The sequence below is a fragment of the Physcomitrium patens genome, chromosome 25 (genome assembly GCF_059467195.1).
Source record: "Physcomitrium patens ecotype Gransden chromosome 25, ASM5946719v1, whole genome shotgun sequence".
NCBI lineage: Eukaryota > Viridiplantae > Streptophyta > Bryopsida > Funariales > Funariaceae > Physcomitrium > Physcomitrium patens.
The window spans coordinates 14963394-14985868 of record NC_143434.1 but is presented as its reverse complement, the minus strand read 5'-3'; the positions used below and the strand labels follow the sequence as shown (position 1 = coordinate 14985868).

The window sequence follows — 22475 nt, the reverse complement described above, 5'->3', positions numbered from 1 at the left end:
AACAATATGTCTTAAAAAGATACCTTAACTTCAAACAGCTATAACTTCATCATCCTAACTCCAAATCCTCTGAAATTTGTATAAAAATTGTAGTCCAAATTCTAAACCTTACAATTTTTTCTTCCAATTCTCAAATTTTTCTTCTAAAGTCGTTGAAATCTTTGTTGTGGTTGTAGTCAACCTGCTGAATGCCTATTAGGCATGGCCTTTGACCAATATAGATGAAAATCTTTACCTTTAGCCTTTATCCATCTATACCTTACTTTCATCCTTTCAAATAAGCTTCTTAGAGGTTTGAATCTTCATCTTTGAGTTCCAAACTTCTCTTTAAATTTTATACTAAATATCTAAATTCTATATATTTTAAACACTATAATCAACATAGATAAATCTCAAAATAATTTTTCTTACATCAACTCTCTTTATATTAACCTACTAACTACTCTAGAATATATCAATATTTATAAATATATTATCTATTTTAGTTAATTTTTATATACTATAAACAATTATAATATGACATCTACCTCCTTCAAATCTGCACATCTTTTAGCATGTGCCAATTTAAACATGCTTGTGCTTTTTGTCATCTCCATTTGTTTGTGCATATTCTATTTGGTTCAAATCTAATATTTCAAAATCTAAAAGTTTACTTAATATAAATCTACCATTTCTTCTCTTGAATGCCTTCATTTACTTTTTAGCCATAGATATCTTTAATATCATACCATCCAACTCACAAAGTAAATAGGTAGCATTTTCATGCACTCCTACTATTATATATGGTCGAAATCATCTTTGAATAAACTTCTTAAGAGTACTACATTGATATTCCAAACTACTATCAAATATTAATCTTCAATCTCCAACTTCAATTGAATTAGATTTCAAATGATGGATTTTGTCAAACCTCACTTTGTTACTTAATCTAGTAGCGTTTAATTTTTTTAATGCCATCTCTCAATCTTCAGGTAATCTTTGAAGCTGTTAAATCCAAAGCTCCAATAATCACTTTCTCGTAATACCATCCTTTCAATTTAATAATACTCAAGTAGGTACAAAATCTTCTACATGCACGATTGGCTTTTGATCCAATATTAACTTAATAGGCATATAAGTAGTAATAGTGCTATAAGTGGTTCTATTTGTTCATAAGACAAATGATAGAAGTCTTCATCATTACTTTGGCTTGCCTTTGCAAGCCTTAATAAGAACATTAATGATGGAAGGATATCTTCTCTCAGTGTTGCTATTAGCTTCGAGATTATAAGCAGTTGTCACTTTTAACTTCATATCATATCTTTGAAAAAAATCTTTAGCCTCTATTGTATTCAATTCTCCTTGATCAACCTTCATCTTTTCAATGCTATCACATATACTAAAAATATCTTCTAAGATGAATTTATACACTTCTTCTATGATTTTGGTCCTCAAAGCTCTCCCTTCAATATAGTTTGAGAGCTCTTCTTTTACCAAAATCAAAATACTTCATGTTCCATAATCCTAATGGCATAGCCACCAAATCAATCATCCATTAAAAATACATAATAAGTGGATGGAATTCATCTCTAAATATAACTTTAGTTTACAATTGGCATTCAATGCAAGAAGCTATAAATTCCTCTATATCTTTGTAAAGGCCCTTCGACTAATATTGCTGCTTGATCTTATGGTAGGTGGTCCAAACTCCTTTGTGAACTGTCTAAAGTGTATCATGAAACTCTTTGAGAACTTGATTCTTGATTTTTGCATCATCTACCATTCTCAATGGTATTCTATCCATCTTCTTTGGCATCTTCCATAAAAATTATCTCTCAAAATATAGTCATAAGACTAGTGTCTTATATCTTTGAAGGTTTTTTCTAACCAACCTTCTTATCTTGTCATGGTACTTAAATAGATATCAATGTCTCTTAACTTGTCTCTATAAAGATCTTCTCTAAAAGCCACATCTTCATTACTTATGCTTGTTCCATTAGTGGCTAACATATAGCCATAGTCCTCATCTTCATCATCTTCACCAATCTCTTATATTTCCATTTCTTCTTCACAAATATATTTGGCTTTGGATAGCATATGTGCCACAAAATTCTTCATGCCAAAAATATATACCAACACAAGATTGAGTGATTTAATGTAGGCTATCTACCTCAATATGGCAATATGAAGTATAGAGTAATTGGCAATCATATCCAATAATAATAAGAAATTAATTTCTAATACCACATTGTCCTAATTAAGTAATTTGTGTCTTCTTTTATAGATGTAAGTATTTCCAAAAGCTCCTTCTTTACTTGTGGATATGTTCTTTATTTATCTATGAGAATTCTTATCCCAAACCTAATGGCAAATCTCTTACCTTTTACATCATCTTGATCAATAGTCCATCTAATAGCAATAGGACTTGTATCAACAATAACAACAATTGATCTATCACAATCATAGTCAATTTTCCTTAAGACTAGTGGCAATTTTAAAAACTTCTTTAGACCATCTATAGTTAGTCCTTATTTTTTTTCTTATTTAAATTTATTTATTTTAAAAAAATACTGTATAATGGCTTAGCTATATCAACAAAGTGAAAAATCCAAATCTGTTAGAAGATACAAGCTCTTAAAAACCTCTTTACTTTAGTTATGCTATTACATGCTTTCATCCTAGTAATAGCATCAACCTTTTCAAGGTTAGGTTTTTTGCGATACTTTCTATATAAGGGTCCAACTACTACAATTTTATCAACTCCAAACTTTCACTTGTCAAAGAATAAGGTTAAATCCACTTCTTTAAGCCTCTTTAAAATCTCCTCCACAACTTTAATGTGATTCTTCACAAACCTTCTTCATCCATCAATGTCCAACATCAAGTCTCTGGCCTCTTCTTTACAGTCTTTAATAGATATATCATCCACAAAAAAATAGTCTTTTCAAGCACAACTTCTCTTAAGATTTAGTTCATGGCATTTTGCATATGAGCTACCGAGTTAATGGTACCTTGAGGTAAAGTGCACATCTTCATAAGTTCCAATAGAATCTTTATAGTTGTCAAATGTCTACTTTCTGATGTAAATTAAAATTGATCATAACTAAAATACAGATCTCTAATAGAATAGATAGCATGTCTTATAAAAGCCTCAGCAACTTCATCCACAATTTGTTCCAATTCCTTATTTCTGATTGTTATCTTATTGACTGGCTACATGTCTTGAATGAATCTCAAAGCTCTAGACTTCTTTAGTATGGAGCCATAGATGATTTAAGTATTCTTATTTGTATCTTTTCTTTCAATAGACTCACTAACTTAGGTAGTAAGGCTTTTGACACAAGAATTAGCTTCAAATTTTGAGGTACATGTAGAATAGTAAAAATGACCATTAGTACAACAATCTTTAGACTAACACATCCAATTTTATCTAATAAAGAAGTAAAAGCCTTACCATGCCTAGAGATCATTTATTGGAACTTTTTTTTTCTCAAATTCTTTCAAGAATTTACTACTTCCAATCTTTAGCTTGGCCAATGTCTCTTTTGTGAAATTGTATCCAATCCTTCTCATCTTCCTCAATTTAGGCTTTTTTTCAGCCTTTCTAATATGAACTTTAAAGTTTGGTGGTAGTTGTATTGTCACTAGCTTCACCTTCTTTGCCATGGTCTTATACTTGGTATTCACCATTATTTCAATGTCCAAGCCATAACTTTCAATCAATTTTGTATCAATAGCTATCTTCAATATCTCTTCATACAATTTTCTTAAATAAATTTTTGCTATCTTATCAATAGTTGCAATGACTTCTTCTTGCAAAGTTTTTAAAACTTGTAAAACATCATTTGAAAATCCTTCTTTTTTAGTAATTTCAAAAATAGAGTTATCATTCAAAATCACACCAATTTTTTAAATTTTTCTTTTATTTTTTTAATTGATCTTCTATACTTAGAATCCAAATTTTTAATCTTTTGAAAACTCACACATCTATCTTTTGTTAAATTTCAAATCTTATAACTACTACTATGTACATTCAGGCATGCTATAGTAGATGATTTCTTTGCACCCATGGCACCCCATGCTCCATGTGTCTAATTTAAAAATCCAAAAAATTATCTTTAAAGGTCTTGTCCAATCAATCTTCTTGCCTCTTTATTATACTCAAAGATAAGCTAATGTTTCTTAATTTCTTTTTATATAAATCAATTATGAAGGATAGAATTTCATGACCTTGATTTCTTCCAAATATTGCAAATGCAAAGTCTTGCATCAAGTGTCTATTTTTTTCTTAAACAAGTATTTTTTTTCTCTATTAAATACTTAGCCTTAGATAAAATCAAGTTTTTTTGTCCATGAACTGTACTAAAATAGGATTTAAAAAATTAATAAAAATAATATATTTATATATAATAATATTTGATATAGTACAATTAAAAACCATTCCAAGAAAAGACAAGAAATTGATTTTCAATACCACATAAGCACCTCTTAAATAATTATTTTCAAACTTCAATATAATAAGTGCACTCTAAAGCTCTCTTTTCACTTGTAAATAAGTTCTTTGCTTATCAATGAGAATCCCTCCTCCAAACCTAATTGTAAACTAATTATCTTCCTTATCAACTAATCTAATAGCCTATTCAATAGCTATGGGACTTTTATCAATTGTCACTATTATTAATCTTCTATAATTATAATCTAATTATTTTAATACTATTGGTGATTTCAAAATCATCTTTAATTCATTTATGGCCAACTCTTACTCTTCACTTTATACAAATTTCTTATCTTTTTTCAATAACCAAAAGAAAGGCTATATAATATGAACATAATGAAAAATCCAAATATGTTTAAGTATGTAAGCATTTAAAAATCTTTGTACTTTCATGGTGCTCTTACATGCCTTTATCCTTGCTACAATGTCTATATTATCCGAGTTTGATTTCCTTTCAAAACTTTCACATAAATGCCCAACAACCATAATTTCTTTAAATTCAAATGTAGACTTTTTAACGAATAAAGTAAAATTTACCTTCTTAAGTCTCTTCAAAATATAATCCACATCTTTAATATATTCTTTTACAAATGTACAACATCTAACTTCTCTCAAAGATAAATCTTTATCCTCTTCTTTATAACTGTTGATTGAAATATCATCTAAAAAAGATATGGTCTTCTGTAGTATAAATTTCTTTAAAATTTGATTCATTATATTTTACATATGAGCCACCAAATTAATTGCACCTTATAGAAAACATGTGTACTAGATCTAAATGAGTTTTCATAGTCGTTGGGCCCCTATTTTTCTTTACTAATTGAAATTGATTATAATCCAAGTATAAATCTTGACTAGAATAAATGGCATGTTCTACAAAAGCTTTTGCTATTTTATCTACCATTGGTCTAGACCTCCATATTTTTAATATTCACTTTATTGATTAGTTGCGTATCTTGAATGTATCTAAGCGCCTTAGACTTCTTTGGCATAATGAACCTTTAATTGGAATAAGGTACAATATATTGTTCAAAGATGCCTATCTTAAACTTTTTCTTCAATAAATCTACTAATTTGGGAAGCAAAGCCTTAGGCATTGAAATAGGCTTCAAGTCCCAAGGCACATAAGAAATGATGAAAATAACCATAGATGCTACTATGCTAAGTTCTATACAATCAATTTCTTTGAGTACAAATGCAAAAATCTTATTATATTTGGAAAGCATCTCTAGAAACTTCTTCCTCTCCATCTTAATTAAAAAATCACTTCTTCCAATCTTTGACTTGTCCAAAGACTCTTTGATAAACTTGTGACCAATCTTTTTCAACTACTTCAATATTGGCTACATAATAGCTTGTTTGATGTATTCTTTGGTATCTTGAGGGAATTGAGTTGCCACAGTCTTCACCTTATTGGCCATGGTCTTATGCTTAGTAAGTACAATAGCTTCTTGTAATATCACATGACTATCAATTACTCCAAGCCTCCTTGAAATCTTCAAAACTTCTTCATATATTTGTCTTGAGTGAAGCCTTATAGCAATATTAGCTCTATCTCTATCCATAGGTAAAGTCAATCCCTCTAAAACCTATATATAATCATATTCAATTTTTTTTAAAATAACATTCAAAATACATTCATTATTTGAAATTACATTCAATCTTTTTAAATTATTTTCATATTTTTTTATCCAATTTTCATACATATGATCTAAGTCTCCAACCTTTTGAAATCTCAAAGCCTCTAAAGTTGTCAAAACCAAAAATTCACATTCAAAACTATCTATATTCGAGGATGTATGCATAAAAGATTTACTTGCATCCTTGTATTTCTATATTATATGAGTACTTCTTAAAAATCCAAAAACTCTTCATTGATCTTCAAAAGAACTTCTCCCTAGTGATTTCTATTTCATTATGAAAATTTGTATTGATCTTTTTCCATTATAGTTTCTAATCCTTGCATAATAATAGCCATCATCTAAGACTTTAATTTCCATCTTTATAGTGAAGTTGTAAGATTGTCCTAAAATCACTTGATAAGTAGTAGAATTTTGTATAAAGAAATTTTGTTCTATCTCTACATTTTTAATTCTTCTCCTGATTCTCAAACATATCCTATATAAATCACTTCATTCATTATTGGTGGCCTTCAACATCTATCTATGGTTAACATCAATGAGCTACTTACTTATTTCATAAATCCTCCTTAATATGATGTTGATCTTTGATCCATAATTAATAAATACCAAGATATGCTCTTTGAAGTTTTTTAGCCTTACTTGAGCTTCCATCATAGCTCTAGTCCAAAAAAATGTATAAATTCAGCACTCATCCTTTCACCTTCAAACTTCTCATGAAAATTACAATTAGATACATTTACTTCACTTATGTCTATTCTATACTCTATTTCTTCGCCACTTCTTATCATTCCTTGATTTTTGCTTCTACCATAGCTTTAAGTAGTCACGTTCTTCTTTTCAAGTAGAATCTCTTTAAACATAAGTACACAAAGTTAGAAGAAAACTTGCCCTATCTCTTGGCTTTCTTTCTTAATCAAATAGGAATCTAATGCCTTCACTATAATCACTTTTGTTGTCACTTGCTTCTTCCTCTTAATAACATTAATGATAAGTTCATAAAAATCATTTTTTTGCAATTTCAAGTACCTCCTTCAAGGTGAATTCAATTTTTGCATCAAAAATCCTCTCTTCCAAAATTTCTTTTATATCAATAGAACTTTTAATATCTGATTGAAGCTTATAGGAAGGGTTCTTACTTTTAGGCTTACTTGTATCTTCTTTTTCTTTGTCTTTTATTCCACTCTCTTAAATTGCAATTCAATTCTTTTATTGAGATAAATTCACCACTTGAGCTTATAGATAAGAAGGCCTTTCTCCTCTTTGAGTAACTTCTGTAACTCTTGATAACCTCTTCTTGTTAAAGAGTTCTATCACATCTTTTTGAAAGGACTTTATTTTCTTCTCTTCTATTATAGCATCTTGATCTTTCAAATCCTTATTGTTGTTTAAAAAGATTTTGATGATAGTCACATCAACTATATCATTTTAATTTATTGCCCTCCTAATGGCTTCTACTCCTTTAACCATAGCCTCCTTCAATGGTGTCAAGGTAGCTTTTGTGCTCTAGATATCTACCTCAATGAGATAAGATTCACCTTCTCTCATATGTAATCCAATTGCTCTTCTTATATAGTCATTTACAAACTTCTTCATATCTCCTCTTCTAAAATTGAGTTTGAAAGATTCACTTGTTGTGATCAGCGTCACTCTACCTTCTATGAAGATAACTCCTTTTTTCAAGTCTTCACCATAAATAGAGTAATTTTTTCTTTCATACTCAAAACTATTACAATATATGCACTTCTTAACAAATCCATTTGATTCCTTGGATGTATACAAAGAAGTAGTTCATTGGCTCCTCTTCAATTTATTCATCTCCACTCTCAATTCTCTTATGTCTTTAATCAACTTCTCAAGAGTTTCTTAGATGAAAGTCTTATATGTCATTTGGATTGGAGTAGATGAAATTAGATTTGATGGAGTGATTGGCATCATAAGTGATAGAACTTCATACTTCAAAGTCTCTCTTCTTGTCTTCAATTGCCATTGTTTCGTCATCAATAGTATAATAAGGTATAAATAGGATGGTTGTATTAATTGCACATAAAGATATATAGTTGGAGTTGTTTTTGAGAAGCTTCTAGAATTAAAGTTAAAATAGTGGTTTATATGGAATCTACCGTTGAATCTTGAAGAAAGGTTTAATGTGTTTATCTTGATAGAACCTACTATTAAAGACATTCTAAAAAGTTTCACGATAATTAAACAAAGTATAAATAGGATTGACTAAGGTCATTTAGAGCATTCAATCAAGTATGGCTTTAGATTCTTTCTCTTAATAAAGTTTGGTTTAGGGTTCCATTCTATTTGGTTTTGTTTGATTCTATTTGGTTTTGTATGATTCTATTTGGTTCTATTCTCTTTTATTTAGTCATGTCTTTCATATTCCATTTTATTTAATTATTATCAATTTTATTTTAGTATTCTTAGTCTTATGTTGTGTTGAGATCTTTGTTATTATAGATTTGGTAAGGTTTTAGACCTTAGAATATTTTATCTTATTTCAAATAGTATCACATCTTCCACTCTCTCTCAATCATTAGTTAAATTTTCTTCAATGGACTTATCAATGAAAAGTACAAGGAGCATAATTCCTAGTGCTTCATCTATTGCTTGCAAGAAGAGCTTGGTCTTCCTTATATCTAATAAAAGTTTCTTTGAAGTTGAAAGTTGAGAGAATTTTCTCTCAAACTTATTAAGAAATTTATTAGAGGCCATAAACTTCCGTAGTTATTGCTCAACCTACTCCAAAAATGACCTTTTGATGATTCTATTAGAATCCTCATCATAAAATTCATTTCTTTATCTCTTCTCAAAGTTATTCTAAGTCTCTGAATTATCTCCATATGAAATCCTTACTATCTTTTTAATTCTAAAAATGCATGCTAATTCAAAACTAAAAATATAGCAAGATTTAAGAACTTGATGTACTTCCATTTCTCTTATATATGCTTAGAAAAACTTAATGATGTTCCTTCTATTAATCCTCCAGTGGTTGTTGACCATGCTTTACTATGTCTTAGTCACCCTTTTCTTACTTTCTTGTATCTTTTATTGTATCTCCATGAATATATTCAAAGCCAAAAAATAAATCATTGGCACTTGCTCCTTCAATGGCACTTGCACCAGTCCCTTCAAAATCACTCTGAGTCATCAAATTGACTCACTAGTTGTTTTAGAATAAAAAGATGCATTTAGAGTGCTTAGAACCATAATATATGGTGAATAGTATAGAAATATTTAGACAAATAGAAAATTAGAGTATTAGTTGTAGAATTGAAGTCTTAATAATTCTTGGATGTAATTATCTCAATTAGTTTAGTATTTTTTTTACTTATTAATGACTATTGAAGGATATTTATTAAGATCAATATTTATATTGGCTTCTATTTACGCATATTATTTATAAGAAAAACTATAAATATTAGTTAGTAGTTAGAAGAAGCATGAAAAAGAACCTCATATCTTTTTAATTATTTATATAAAAAATATGATTTCTAATAGGTTTATATTAATTTTATTATTATAAAAATTATCAAGATAGGAAATCATAACTTCCATTGATGTTATTATTATAAAAATATTATGATAATTTTTAGAATTTATTTAGAATTTATTTAGAAATTTTTAGAAATTTTTAGATCAATTTTGAAGACTTTGGTAAAAATGAGTTTTACTACTTTGGGAGGCATTATGAAGAAATGGAGTAAGATTTGAAGGCCACAATAGGTTTATAGGCTAATTGGATATTTTTAAATACCAAGGTGTAGTAAAAAATAAAAAATTATAGATTTTATTAATAGAAAATAGGAGGACGAGCAGCTAGTGTAGTCCTTGTAAGAAAGGAGGTGCACAAATCCCATATGTATGGTAGCACCTTGAAGGTAGTCAAGAAGATAAGACTAAGGCCTTGTGGCCTCTCTTAGGAACCCATATACACTACTTGTGAGTCTTAGTGAGGCTCAAACTCTTGATCTCTTAAGCAAGTTATCCTTGAGGTAAAAATTATTTACTTAACTTTTTATTTATTTATTTTTTAATTATTTTTCAAACCTTCACAACTTATTTATAATAACTCGGATTCATATGTTTCTTACATCATTGAAAAGATAAAAAAAATATATTTTTAAAAATATATTTTTTATTTTTTTACTAAATGAAAACTTAGTGAACAAACTGTGACTAATTTTATAGTATAGAATTGCTTGATTGCACTTGTTTCACTTATTTTTTTGTATTTTATTCCTTTTTTCCTTGTTCTTGCTACTTCTACTTTATATCATAAATTACAAACAACTCTTAATTAAAGCTATCTTCTAATTTGGATTGAGGAGTGAATTTTACATTCACAATCATCCATCATCTTTAAATGTCAAAAATCTCTAACTTCTTCTTTTTAATTCTTCAATACCTCTTCATACTCTAAGCTTGTACCTCGGCTCTATAACTCCATTGTGCTCCACTTATACTTTCAACTATCTTAAGGATGCTCTTAATAGAAGCACCAAATTTATGTCAAGAAGACAAGCCTCTTCAAAAAAATAGGAGGTCCTTGATTACAAGTATGTTGTAAGAAGCACAATGCTACTTAAGTGAATTCAAATATAAAAAAAGTATTCAAAGTCTAAGTACAAATTTTGGATTAATTTCTTTCTTGTACTAAGATGCATTGAGTTTCTAATTCTAATTTTAAATCAATGCCTTTTCTTACTAAAATACCTATAATTTACTTATTCCTAATTCAATCTAGGCAATTTTTAGCTCATTGAACTTAATTCAAGCTACAAACTTTATATTGTCAAAGTCAATAAATAAAATTTTAAAAAAATGAGAGCCAAACCAAGGAGAAAAAGTTGGTTGCTTCCTATAAATTGGAGCCTCCAAAATCTCCATCTACAAATTAACTTGGATCTCCCTCATCACAACTCTTTTTCTTGCATACTAAAGCTTGTTGAATTGTTAACAACAAGATCTATCTTTCTTCAAAATCTGAAAAAAAAGATGAAAATCCATGAAATAGGATAGAAAAACTTGTAATAGTTATGAATCTCATTGCTTGAAAACTCTATCAACCCTTTACCTACAAATTTGTATATATTTTCTTTGTCACAACTCCTTTTTTTATGTGCTAAGGCTCATTAGAAAGTTAATAACAAGATCTAGTTTTTTTTCAAAATTTCAACACAAAAAGATGAAAATTTAGTGAGAAGCTTTAAAAACCTCAAATCAATCTTGAATATTACTGCTTCAAAATTGCAGCATCCTTCTTTTCTACAAAATTTGATCCAAGCAAAAAAAAAAAAAAAAAAAAAAAAATCCTTTGATGCCAAAAATTCCTATTGTAATCTTTTTCCAATATTTGTCTTGAACCATTATAGAGTCAAGTATCTATCCTAAAAGACAATACCTTCAAAGCTTTTGTAATCAATTTAAGGTAATAATTTTATATTCTAAATTCTATTTAAATTTATAATAATATTAGCATTATATTCTTTTCTTCTACAAATAAAATTAATTATCTTTTAAATATCTTTGATACACTTAAATTAAAAGAATCATGACAATAGAGATCATGAACTTTAAAATTCTTTTAGATGAGGATTTTTGCTTTGATAGGAGTTACTCTAAGTTCTAATTTTGTTTGAGGATGGTATAACTTCTAAGTTAATACTGCATTAATTGCTAATTTGTTGAATGGAGTGTGGTTATGTACTAGTAATGCCTTCTTGTGGCTAAGGATGGAGGAAGAGAAAACCAAGTTCTGAACTACCTTACACTATTATTTTGGTGATTCTTGAGAAATTAAAATCAGCAAGGATTACCAAGGCAATTATTGTATATCAATGTCTTCTAAAAGATTGATATGTTGAGAGGCAATTAAAGGTTTAGAGAGTAGATTGGCCTGTTGTAGGACTGTAAAAATGTATCCGACCTCAATGTCTCGAGTTGATGTTTTTTTTCTAAAAAAGTGATATTAGAGTTTGATATGCTTTGTACATGTATGAAAGATTGGATTACAAAAAAGTATGATAACTTTGATAATTGATTTTTAATTCAAAAGATTTTTTTTGTTGATTTTTAGCTCTATGAGTAGTCTTCGTAGGTACATGATATTGTAGGTTGCTTTGGTGAGGATGCAATATTCAACCTCAGTTATAGAGAGGATAATGGTCAGCTATTTTTTACTATATTAATCTACTAGTGTCTCCCCAAGCTTGTGTAAAATGCCAGATATAGACTTCAAGAATCTATCTTGAAAAAAATCAACGTTGGCATTTGAGACTAGAAATATTATATTTCCATATTTGTAAAACAAAGCATAGTTTAGAGTCCCTTAGAAGTACCGAAAGATGTTTTGAATTGCTCGCATGTGGGCTTGTAGTTAGATGAAGGATCTGCTCACATATTCAACTGCAAATGCAATATGTAATCTAGTACTTGTGGCCAAGATGAAGCTGCCAATCATACCTTAGTACAATTTCAGATTTATAGAAGGAAAGTCCATTTCATTGCATAGGTAGATGCTCGGGCTCATTGGTACCTTCAATGAATTGTAATTCTCTATGTTGTACTTCTTCAAGAATTTAAGAAAATATCCTCTTTATTAGACATAGCTTCTCTTGTATATATATGCCAATTTTGCTCTCAAGTAAAATGCCACCATACTTAGATTGGTCGTTTCAGATTCAACTTTGAGTCACATTTCAATTCTGTTGATTTCTTCTTGATTGCTACTTATCACAATGAAATTATCTACATAGAAGAAGACAATCATGTATTTCTTGTTTATAATAAAAAACTAAAGGTTAGAATCAGAAATACTCTTTTTCAGAGTGAATTCATGTATAAAATAAGCATCAATTAGGCTGTACCAGGTGTGAGGTATTTAATGCAATCCGTATAGTGGCCATTTCAGTTGAGCTACCTTTCCTAATTAAGTCTTTTTGTTGAATCCATCAAATAAGATCATATATACATCTTTTTCTATAGTTCTATTTAAAAATGCCATTTTTATATTGAATTATTTTAGTTCCTACTTCTTTCATATAGCAAGGACTATAATTGTACAAATGGTGCTCTAAAAAACTATCAAAGAAAATATTTTGTTTAAAGCCATATGCGATAATTCTAGCTTTGTATTTTTTTTTATTTCTCTTTGAGTATTTTTTTTTGTTTTGAAAATCCATTTTGCTATAATAGGTTGTTTTCCTTTAGATAGGTCGGTTACTTCTCAAATTTTGTTCTTATATATAGAACTCACTTCTTCTACTATTTCTCTTCTCAAATGTTTGTGTAAAATGGCTTTATTATAACTTGTAGGTTCTTCTACTTCCACTTTCGTGGATAACATGAAATGATCTCTAAATTACATGGACGGTCTCTTTTCTTATATTGAATATCTTTGTATAAATGTTGGATTTTGTATCACAACATTACTTCCATTTTTGATTGATTTTCTTTAGTGATTTATTGCTTGGATTTTAGTCCATCAAGAGTTTTGTATTGCAACTATGTATTGCTCCAATTTATTCTTAATTTCTTGATACCATGAGTCATTGCTTGCTGAAAATTAATTTCTTTAGAATTTTCAAAGGGAAATTATACGTCTAAAGTATCTAAATCCTCTTCCTAGTGAGTGTTACTTGTAGCTGGTTTGAATGAGTTTGTACTGTTGTTGCAATCATTTTCCAATGAAGGTAAGTTAAAGTAGAAGAAATTATCTTCTACTTGTATCTTTTCTTTTTAGTGATGGTAACTAATTTGAGTCATCAAATACAATATTACATGTAATGAATATCTTTTGTCTCTTGGATTCATATACTCTATATGCTTTGATAAGATCATCATTTTCAACAAATAAATATTTTCTAGTTTTGATTTTTAGTTTGTTTCTTTCCTTTTTGGATACATATGAATAACAAATGTAGCCAAAAACTTTGAGATTATTTATATTTGGTATCTTTTTTTATACTTTTTTTAGAATAACTCCTTGATTTGTTTGTAGAGGGCCATAATTCACAAGGTAGTTGAATTTGTTGATGACTTCTACCTAGAAGAAACTAGGTATGCCTCCTTTGGACACCATGCTTTGTACTTTTTCCACCAATGTTTAATTGTGCATTTTTGCAATTCCATTTTGTTGTGAAGTTCTAGGCTGTGAAAGTTTTCTTTTTCCATTCTTGTTGTAGTAGTCATTAAATCTCTTTGACAAGAATTCACTACTTTTATTGATTCTAAGCATTTTTAGTTTCTTTCTTGTTTTGTTCTTTGTTTTTTTTCTATATATTTTGAATTTTTCAAATACTTGTTTCTTTGCTTTTAAAAAGTAAAGTTAGTTTTTTCTTGAGTAATCATCTATAAATACTATAAAGTATTTTGACCACTTAAAGATACTTTAGGGAGTGGTCTTACTACATCTAAATGAACAAATTCTAACACGTATAGCTCTTGATGTACTTTTAATAGAAAAGCTTTTTTTCTTTTAGCAACCAACTAAATAGTCATGAAAAATGTCTTTAATGGGATATATTTTTGATAAATAAGAAACTCTATTTTTTAAGTAGAAATGTTGTAGACCTTGGTAGTTTAAGTACACATATCTTTCATGCCATAGTCTTACCTCTTCATTGTGTACTACAATATTTACATAGAAGGTGTTGTCTCCCATTTTGTAGATGCCATTTGTACTATCTTTGTTGTCAAATCCTATGATTTGCTTGTCATGTGGATTGTTGAAAATTAAACATTTATCCTTTATAAAAATAACTATGTTACTTCTATCTATCAATGTACCTATTGACATTAGATTTTGTTTCACAGATGGAATGTAGAAAATATCATTTAATTTTATTTATTATTCTTTTGTATATAAGTGATCATCTCCTATTCCTTCAATCTTGTGTTTATTTCTTCTTGTTGTTGTATCTATTTGATTCTATTTTCAAAGTTTTTAATATTCCTTCAATCTTATGTTTCTCTCTTTTTGTTGTTCTACCTATTTGCTTCTATTTTCTAAATTTTTAATATTCTTTCAATCTTGTATTTCTTTCTTCTTGTTGTTATACCTATTTGCTTCTAATTCTCAAGTTTTCAATAAAGTTTAGGCATTTTTTTGATTTAGTCACATGTATTATTACTTTTGAGTCTATGTACCAGCTATATCTTATATCTAAATTATATTGGAGTTCTATAAAGGCCACTTTTAATACCCCTTCATGGTTTATATTTTCTGATTCTTTAGTATAGTTGTCATTTCTTTCTACCACATTTACCAAAGTATACCACTACTTCCTTCTTCCTTTGCAACTTCAACAATCTGGTGTCATATTACGTGTTGTTTTGTTCAAGAATGCACCGAGCACCTTGCTGTGGAAGATGAGATTGTGTTTCACAAGTAGCCAAGAAATCCTAATAGGTTTTGTCCATACAAGAAGAATATAATCTGAATTTCAATTCAAAAGTGCTTAAAACACTCTTCTTAGTAGTCTTAACCATACATAAATCCCAATTACCTTATTACTTTCATATTTAAGCAATTTAGATTTTTCTTGTAAGCCCCAATCCTAATCAATGAGCTTTAACAAGCTATAATATCCAATCTGACCATCCATTTGATGTGGAATTTTACATGCAATTGTCAATGTAAGTCTTTTATATGCTCAAGAATTTTTAGCCCAATCCAACTTACAAATTGTGAAAAAACCTCCAAAAATTGCACTGATGTCACTTGGCCGCCAACTTGAAAAGTGAAGTAGAAATCCCAACAATGATTTCTCTCTTTTCAACTATTAACTTTATTTCAAACTTGGTATGTAGCTTGATCTTTAAGTCCTTCAATACCATACCAATTTTCACCTTAATCCAATTGATAGATATTTAGATATCATAGAAACCCTAATCAACCTCAAACTGCCACCTTCCAAAACCCTCTTGTGTTAAAAACTAAATATCTCTAAACCACGCCATTAGATTATCACAAAATATTTTATACACTTAGCACACCTAATAATCCAAACAGTATTAGGTTTTCAACTGTAGATGTCATACCAATTGCACGAACTAGCCAAAATTGCTAGTCCTAATTATATTATATAAAACCCAAATCACTAATACAAACTGTGACTTTGAACAACAATTGCTAAGTCCTTTAAAATCTTCTCAAAATAATTCTTATGTCTCTACAAAGAATTTCAAGCTAGCTTTCAAACTCTAATCTTTGATCTTTAATTGATTTCTTAACTTGCCCTCAACAGTTGTTTTAGTGACTAGAGGTCTGATTCCAATCCTATCTTACAAATGGTCGATCCCTGGGTATCAATCTAACTTATCGTAAGGATTTTTCAATCCAATTCTATCCTTAACTTGATCCTAGTATCAACCATATCAACCATTTATCTCTTCTAACCTGATTTCATCAATTTATGGTCTTTCTAAGGTAGTAGAAGAGACTCTACAATCTAGAAGGTAAAATTACTAACTAACCTTCAACCTACTAACTATTAAGATAAAAAATAATCTAAGAGGCTTTTATAAAAGCTATTTTTAGATATCTCAAATTATAATTGAATTAAGATAATTAGATATTAATTAGAAATTCAATTTTAATTATAATTTTACTATATAGTTGTATTACATTATGACATCGATTCATAGTGACTATACTTGCTATATACATAGCATCCAAAATCTTTCGAATTTATATATTCTAAAGTTATTTGGACTAAAATGTTCCCTCTATGTAGATAGCTGGTTAATCCAAGTCTTTGTCTTCAAGTATACGAGTACTTTTTTCCTCTAGTAGTTATGCAAGCTCCTCATTGAAGTTGCATAAACAATACCTCTTTATTGCCCAAGTATAATTTTTGATGCTAAAGGCGGTGATGTTCTATTAACAATACTACTCTCATCTTATCAAAGATAAAAATATAGTGTTGTATTTTAGTATCAATATTATATATTCATGAGACCTTGGTAATCCATTTAGTCTGGTTTAAACTAATGTTTGATTAGACACTGGTTCTCCTAGTGTGGCTTATCTGTTTTTTAATTCCTCAAACAGCTTGATCTGGTTCAATTTATATGTAACAAACAATACCATTGACAGGTCACCTTTTTGATACAACCTTTGCATTGTCTTCCATGTGACTACCAGATCTTTATGTATAGCAATAATGTCAAAAAGAGAGTTTTTTTATCGATATGGTAATTGCTCTACAGGTTGTCGTTTTCAAGTCTCGCAACTGCTGCTTAGTTATTTGTCTTCCACTAGGTAAGATGATTGAAAATATTGTAGATGAAATCATACTTTCTACCACCTTCCACAAATTTTTACGTCAAAAGATAGCTTACATGTTTAGTTTCTATACATGATAGTCATTGAGCCCTTCTAACTTATTTGACTTGCCAAGCGATAGATCTAGTCGCTTTGCCATAGCCTCTATATGGATGCTATATTTATAACTTACTTGTTGTTCAATTTCTAATCACTGTGATAACAATACTCTCCTCAATACTTCAATCGTAGGTGCTATGGATGCTAAGAGTATGATTCAATTGTTGTTCAATCTCTAGTCGATGATAGTACTTTCCACATTACTTTAATTATAGGTATTATTTCTTCTTCATACTATTCTATTATTAGATAAAATATAAAAAAGAAAGTAAGAAGTATTAGTATTCTTTGTAATACTTTCAAGGATCTTTGAACACTCTTGCACAAAGAGAAGGAAAAACAAAAAAAGACTCAGATCTTATCCTCCCATTAGAATTGGAGTTGCTCTAATACCATGAAACAAATGGATTTTATTCCAAGAGATGTTTGATTGTGTCACAAGACTGAATATATATACAATGTTAACAAGTATACCAAAAATTAGTGGCTTTAATTAAATTTTATGGTACAATTAAGTTTTTGTTGATTTAATCTGGTTTTCATATTGAACTAATTTTGTTTGTTTCTTTTTTTTGATGAGATAGAATTTTCCAGCAAGTCTCATGCATTGCTAAGTGAGGCTCTTAAGCTTCACCAAATTTGAAAGCAGATCCAATAGATTTTTTAGATGCGACCAAGGCTCCTCATTGGAAGGCTACCATCGACAAAGAATATTAACTTTCATGCACAATAATACATGGAAGCTGTGTGAATTATGTATAAGTTGTCAACTAATAAAATGCAAGTGGGTATACAAGACTAAGGTCAAATCAGATGGAAGGATTGACTGATAGAAGGTTTGTCTTGTTGCAAAAGAATATTCATAAGTTGCAAGAAGTGACTATGATAAAACTCTCTCATTTGTTGTGAAGTTTGGTTTTGTAATCATTGTTTATCAATAGCAGCTGAAGAAGATATAGAAATGATGCAATTTGACATCAAAACAACATTTTTGAATGAATTTGAGACAATGTTTTCAATATTAATTAAAAATGAAAATCTGATAAAAAAAAGAAAACCAATAACGTGTAGAGCTATATCCCTGGAATACAAAAACTCCAATATTCTTGTCTAAACGCTTCTCTAGATACCACAGCCGTTGATAACAGCCGTTAATAAAATACCACAGTTACCAGCCAAGCGCATGTATGACCCCTACATCCGTTGTCGGCCCTCCAGGATTGTCCCACAGCACACGTGCTCCAGACACGCAGACGATCACGTGGATGCTCCGAATGGTGGAAGCCCCGGCGAACACTGCAGTCCGATTCATCCTCTGCGACGTCGTAGGGCATCCGGCGTCGTTTCTGCCTCCCCCATACCAGGTGGTTGTGACACCTCCACGCCGCTTTATTTCCATCCACGAACCCACCGACACATTCAACCCAAAACATGTTGGTGGGGACTTGAGAGAATTCCGCGTGCCAGTCGGCTGTCGGTGACCAGTGTCCGTGCTCAGATTGCCGGATTTGCCACCCATCACGCGACGCTGAAAGTCTCGAAGATCATGTGAGAGAAGGGATGGGACTTCACGACACCCACGTAGCTTGCCGGACAACGAGCGAGACGTTCGAACCAACACGCTGTCTTCGTAGGTGAGATGGTGAGGAACCACTACCTCTCGGAGCATGGTTCAACTCAAGTTCCGCGCAAACCCAATAATCATCTCGCCAGCATCCTGGTCGTGTCTGCAACTGCGACCTGCAGTTCTCAACACCTTCCAACGCTGTGGCGGCGGGCCGCAACATGAAAATGTCGACGCCACCGCTTGGGTACGACTGCTGTGAACGTTCGCAACCGGAGGAGAAACGCAAGCGCGTCTCACAAACTGAGGAAGGCCGCCAGGCCACCGCCATTGCTTGGCGACGTGTGCCGCCAAAGTTTTCCATCGACAAACATGTCTGCCGGGCACAGTCGGTGTGCATAGTCTGTGAGCTTGGCGGAGGCTGAGTCAAGCACCATCTCTACATTCATATAAGCTGCATTCGCATTGGTGTGTCACGACAACCTGCCAGACGCTCAAAGCATTGTGAGTCCTTCGTGAAGCTGGACGATCGACCGAGGCCTGCTCCGAAGTGAAACTTTCGATCCTGCCAGGGAGCTATTTGTTTCACCATGACTGAACCCATGAATGATGTGAGTGGAGTTGTTTCGATGTGAATCCACAATGAGAATTGGACCGTGAATGACAGTGTTGTTATCGTGACATTCTCATGTTTATGCTCTTCGGATTTAGGACAGCGGTTCCTAACACGATCCTTCAAGTTTGCTACTCACCTTCACCATGTCCGTTTGCAGTTTTTCAATTATCCTAACAGACCGAAACCTCCGTTTCCTGTGGAACAAGGAGAACTACCAGATAGGGTGAGTACGTGTGGGGGCTCGGTTTTTGGTTTTGAAATATCTAGTTGACAGGATGCCAGATACAGCTTTCATCACCAAACAACAAATCCCTGACAGGTTACCTCTTCTGTGGCATGGTGAAGGCAGACCACGGCACCGAAGATGCGCTTGGGTCGGACCTCCTCATCCCAGCCGGAATCCAACACTACGAGTAAGCCATGGGTTATCATGCTGCTATCATGCAATTCTTGGGATTTGCAGCTGTAAGGTCATGAAATGGATGTGTGAGGCATGAGCGAGCATGGTCTACCCAGGATTCTGGAGCTTGGCAACCACCTTCGGCAACTCGCCGCTCACAGCAGCGCTGAGCAGAGCCACAGGTTCTGGAGTGAGTGATAACGGCTTCACTGCTGATTTCTTTGCGTGTGTGCAGGACGTGGTATTGGGAGAATTATACTGTATAGTATACTGTATAGTATACTCACTTGTATAGAATACTATCTACTTTGTATTGACCTTACACCAAGAGTTGTGACTCTTGGCATCACACAATATATTGTGTATCAATTGATCATATTAATAATAATATTGTTTCCAACATGGTATCAGAGCAATAGAAAATTGCCTAGAAAACAATGTTGTTTCACATATACAATCTTGCACATCCGCAAATTTGGCATGGTGATGTAAATATAAAACTTACAAATGGTGATGAGAATATCATACTTGATGTATTATATTATCAAGGACAAGAACATGATAAAAATAAATAAAGAAGTGAGACTTCTCTCAAAGAAATATGACAAAATAGAAATAACTTGATATGTATATTAAGAAAGAAACTAGAATGGCTATTGCCAAAAGACAAAAAAACTATATACCCTTGAAACTAGACTAGAAGCAAGAAAGGAGTTGACAAGAGTGAAGAAGGCTTCATCCTTATCTCTATATATACTATCTAACTAGGGGCTATGTGATGATATTCTATATGACCTCCAATATGTGTTAACTTTGTAGGATACATGCCTTGACTTATAAGGCAAGTTTTTTTATGTGTGGACCACATAATTAGCTTCGTCTTCAAGCTAACAACGTGTGTGGCATATGGCCAACTTGTTGACCACGTTTTTAATCCAAAAAGTCAATTATAGATACCTATAAAGTCAAAGCAGCGTCTATATAGCTTCTAAGAAGCTTCCATAGCAAATATTATAGAATTAACTTATTTTTAGCTACTTTTACTTACTTCTATCTATTTATACATGTAAATACTAGCTTACATGCGTATGTCCATGACATTACCCCCCCTTCTAGAGACAAGTTCCACGAGGAGCGGTAATCATATGTTGAAAAAATCTATGATATAACAAATTGTATTCGCCACATGCTCTAATCTATGTTTTCTTTGGAAATGAACGATAGGGCTTCTGAACTATCGATAGTCTTCTATACCAGGGTGAGAAGACCACCCAATTATTTGATCGTTGTTGAAGCCTTTATAACTTCCTTCGAATAAAACATTTGAAACACCGTTAGAAGTTGTTCTTACCTTTAGTAAAATCATCAAACATCGAGAGTCCTTGCCAAGGTTGTGATACCAAATATGTTGTATCATGCCATCTGTTTGAGGAAGAACATGTTGTTTTTGAAGATCTTCGCCTCAATTACATTGTCTTGAAGGTTGTGATAATCATAATGTCTCGTCCGACATGTCAACAAACAAAGGCTCTTGAGTCGAATCCGTTGGTTATTAGTTCTCCATTTCTTTAGCATCACAACTATAAAGAAGGTACAAACAATGATTGAAAGTAGAATGTTATCTTGCTTAGATCTTGTTTCTTTTATAAAAAAGGTTTTCATCTTGATTTTGATGGATGTCATTGATGAAAAGCCTCCACCGCCTTTGTTGCATTTGCAAGATTCTTTATTGGCTCCCATGTGCGTTTACTAATATCATATCCACACCAATGGACAAGATATTCTAATTTATTTTGGCACCGTCTTGAATCTAAGACTTCTTCTACTTCAAACTCTTCATTATTGTCCACTTCTATAGGAGGAGGTGGAGCTTGTCTTCTTCTTGGTATGTCCATTGTCTTGTATGGTTCAAGGAGAGACACGTGGAATACTAGATGGATTTTCATTGACTCTGATAGCTGTAAACAATATGCAATTGGATTGATTTGTATAGAAATAGAAAATGGTCCAAGCCTTTGATAGTCCAACTTGTTACAAGAACGAGTGGTCTTGATATTGCGACAAAGTAACCATACCTTATCACCCATGTAGAATGGTGGTTGTTCCTTTTGATAGATATTCACATTCACTTTTTTTTGTTCTTGAGTTTCTTTTAACTACGCCTTCATTGTTGCATGTAGCTCTGACAAATGAATTGGCAAATCTGTCGTAGTAGGATTATCAACTTTTAAAAAGTCAAAAGTATCAAGTCATGGATGATAACCATAATTGACAAAGAAAGGTGTTTGTTTTGTAGAAGAATGTACCGTGTTATTATAAGCAAACTCTGCCAATCGCAAAAGAATTGTCCAATCATGTTTTTGGTAGTTAATGGTATATCTTAGAT

At 31.3% G+C, this 22475-nt stretch overlaps 1 long non-coding RNA gene across 1 annotated transcript; it reads left to right on the top strand.

Annotated features, from left to right (window-relative positions):
* The first annotated feature begins 19562 nt into the window (after nt 1-19562).
* Nucleotides 19563-20538, top strand: LOC149986333 (uncharacterized). Its single transcript, XR_016501089.1, has 3 exons — nt 19563-19684; nt 19847-19912; nt 20035-20538. It is a non-coding gene; the product is annotated as an uncharacterized LOC149986333 (long non-coding RNA).
* The last annotated feature ends 1937 nt before the right edge of the window (nt 20539-22475 follow it).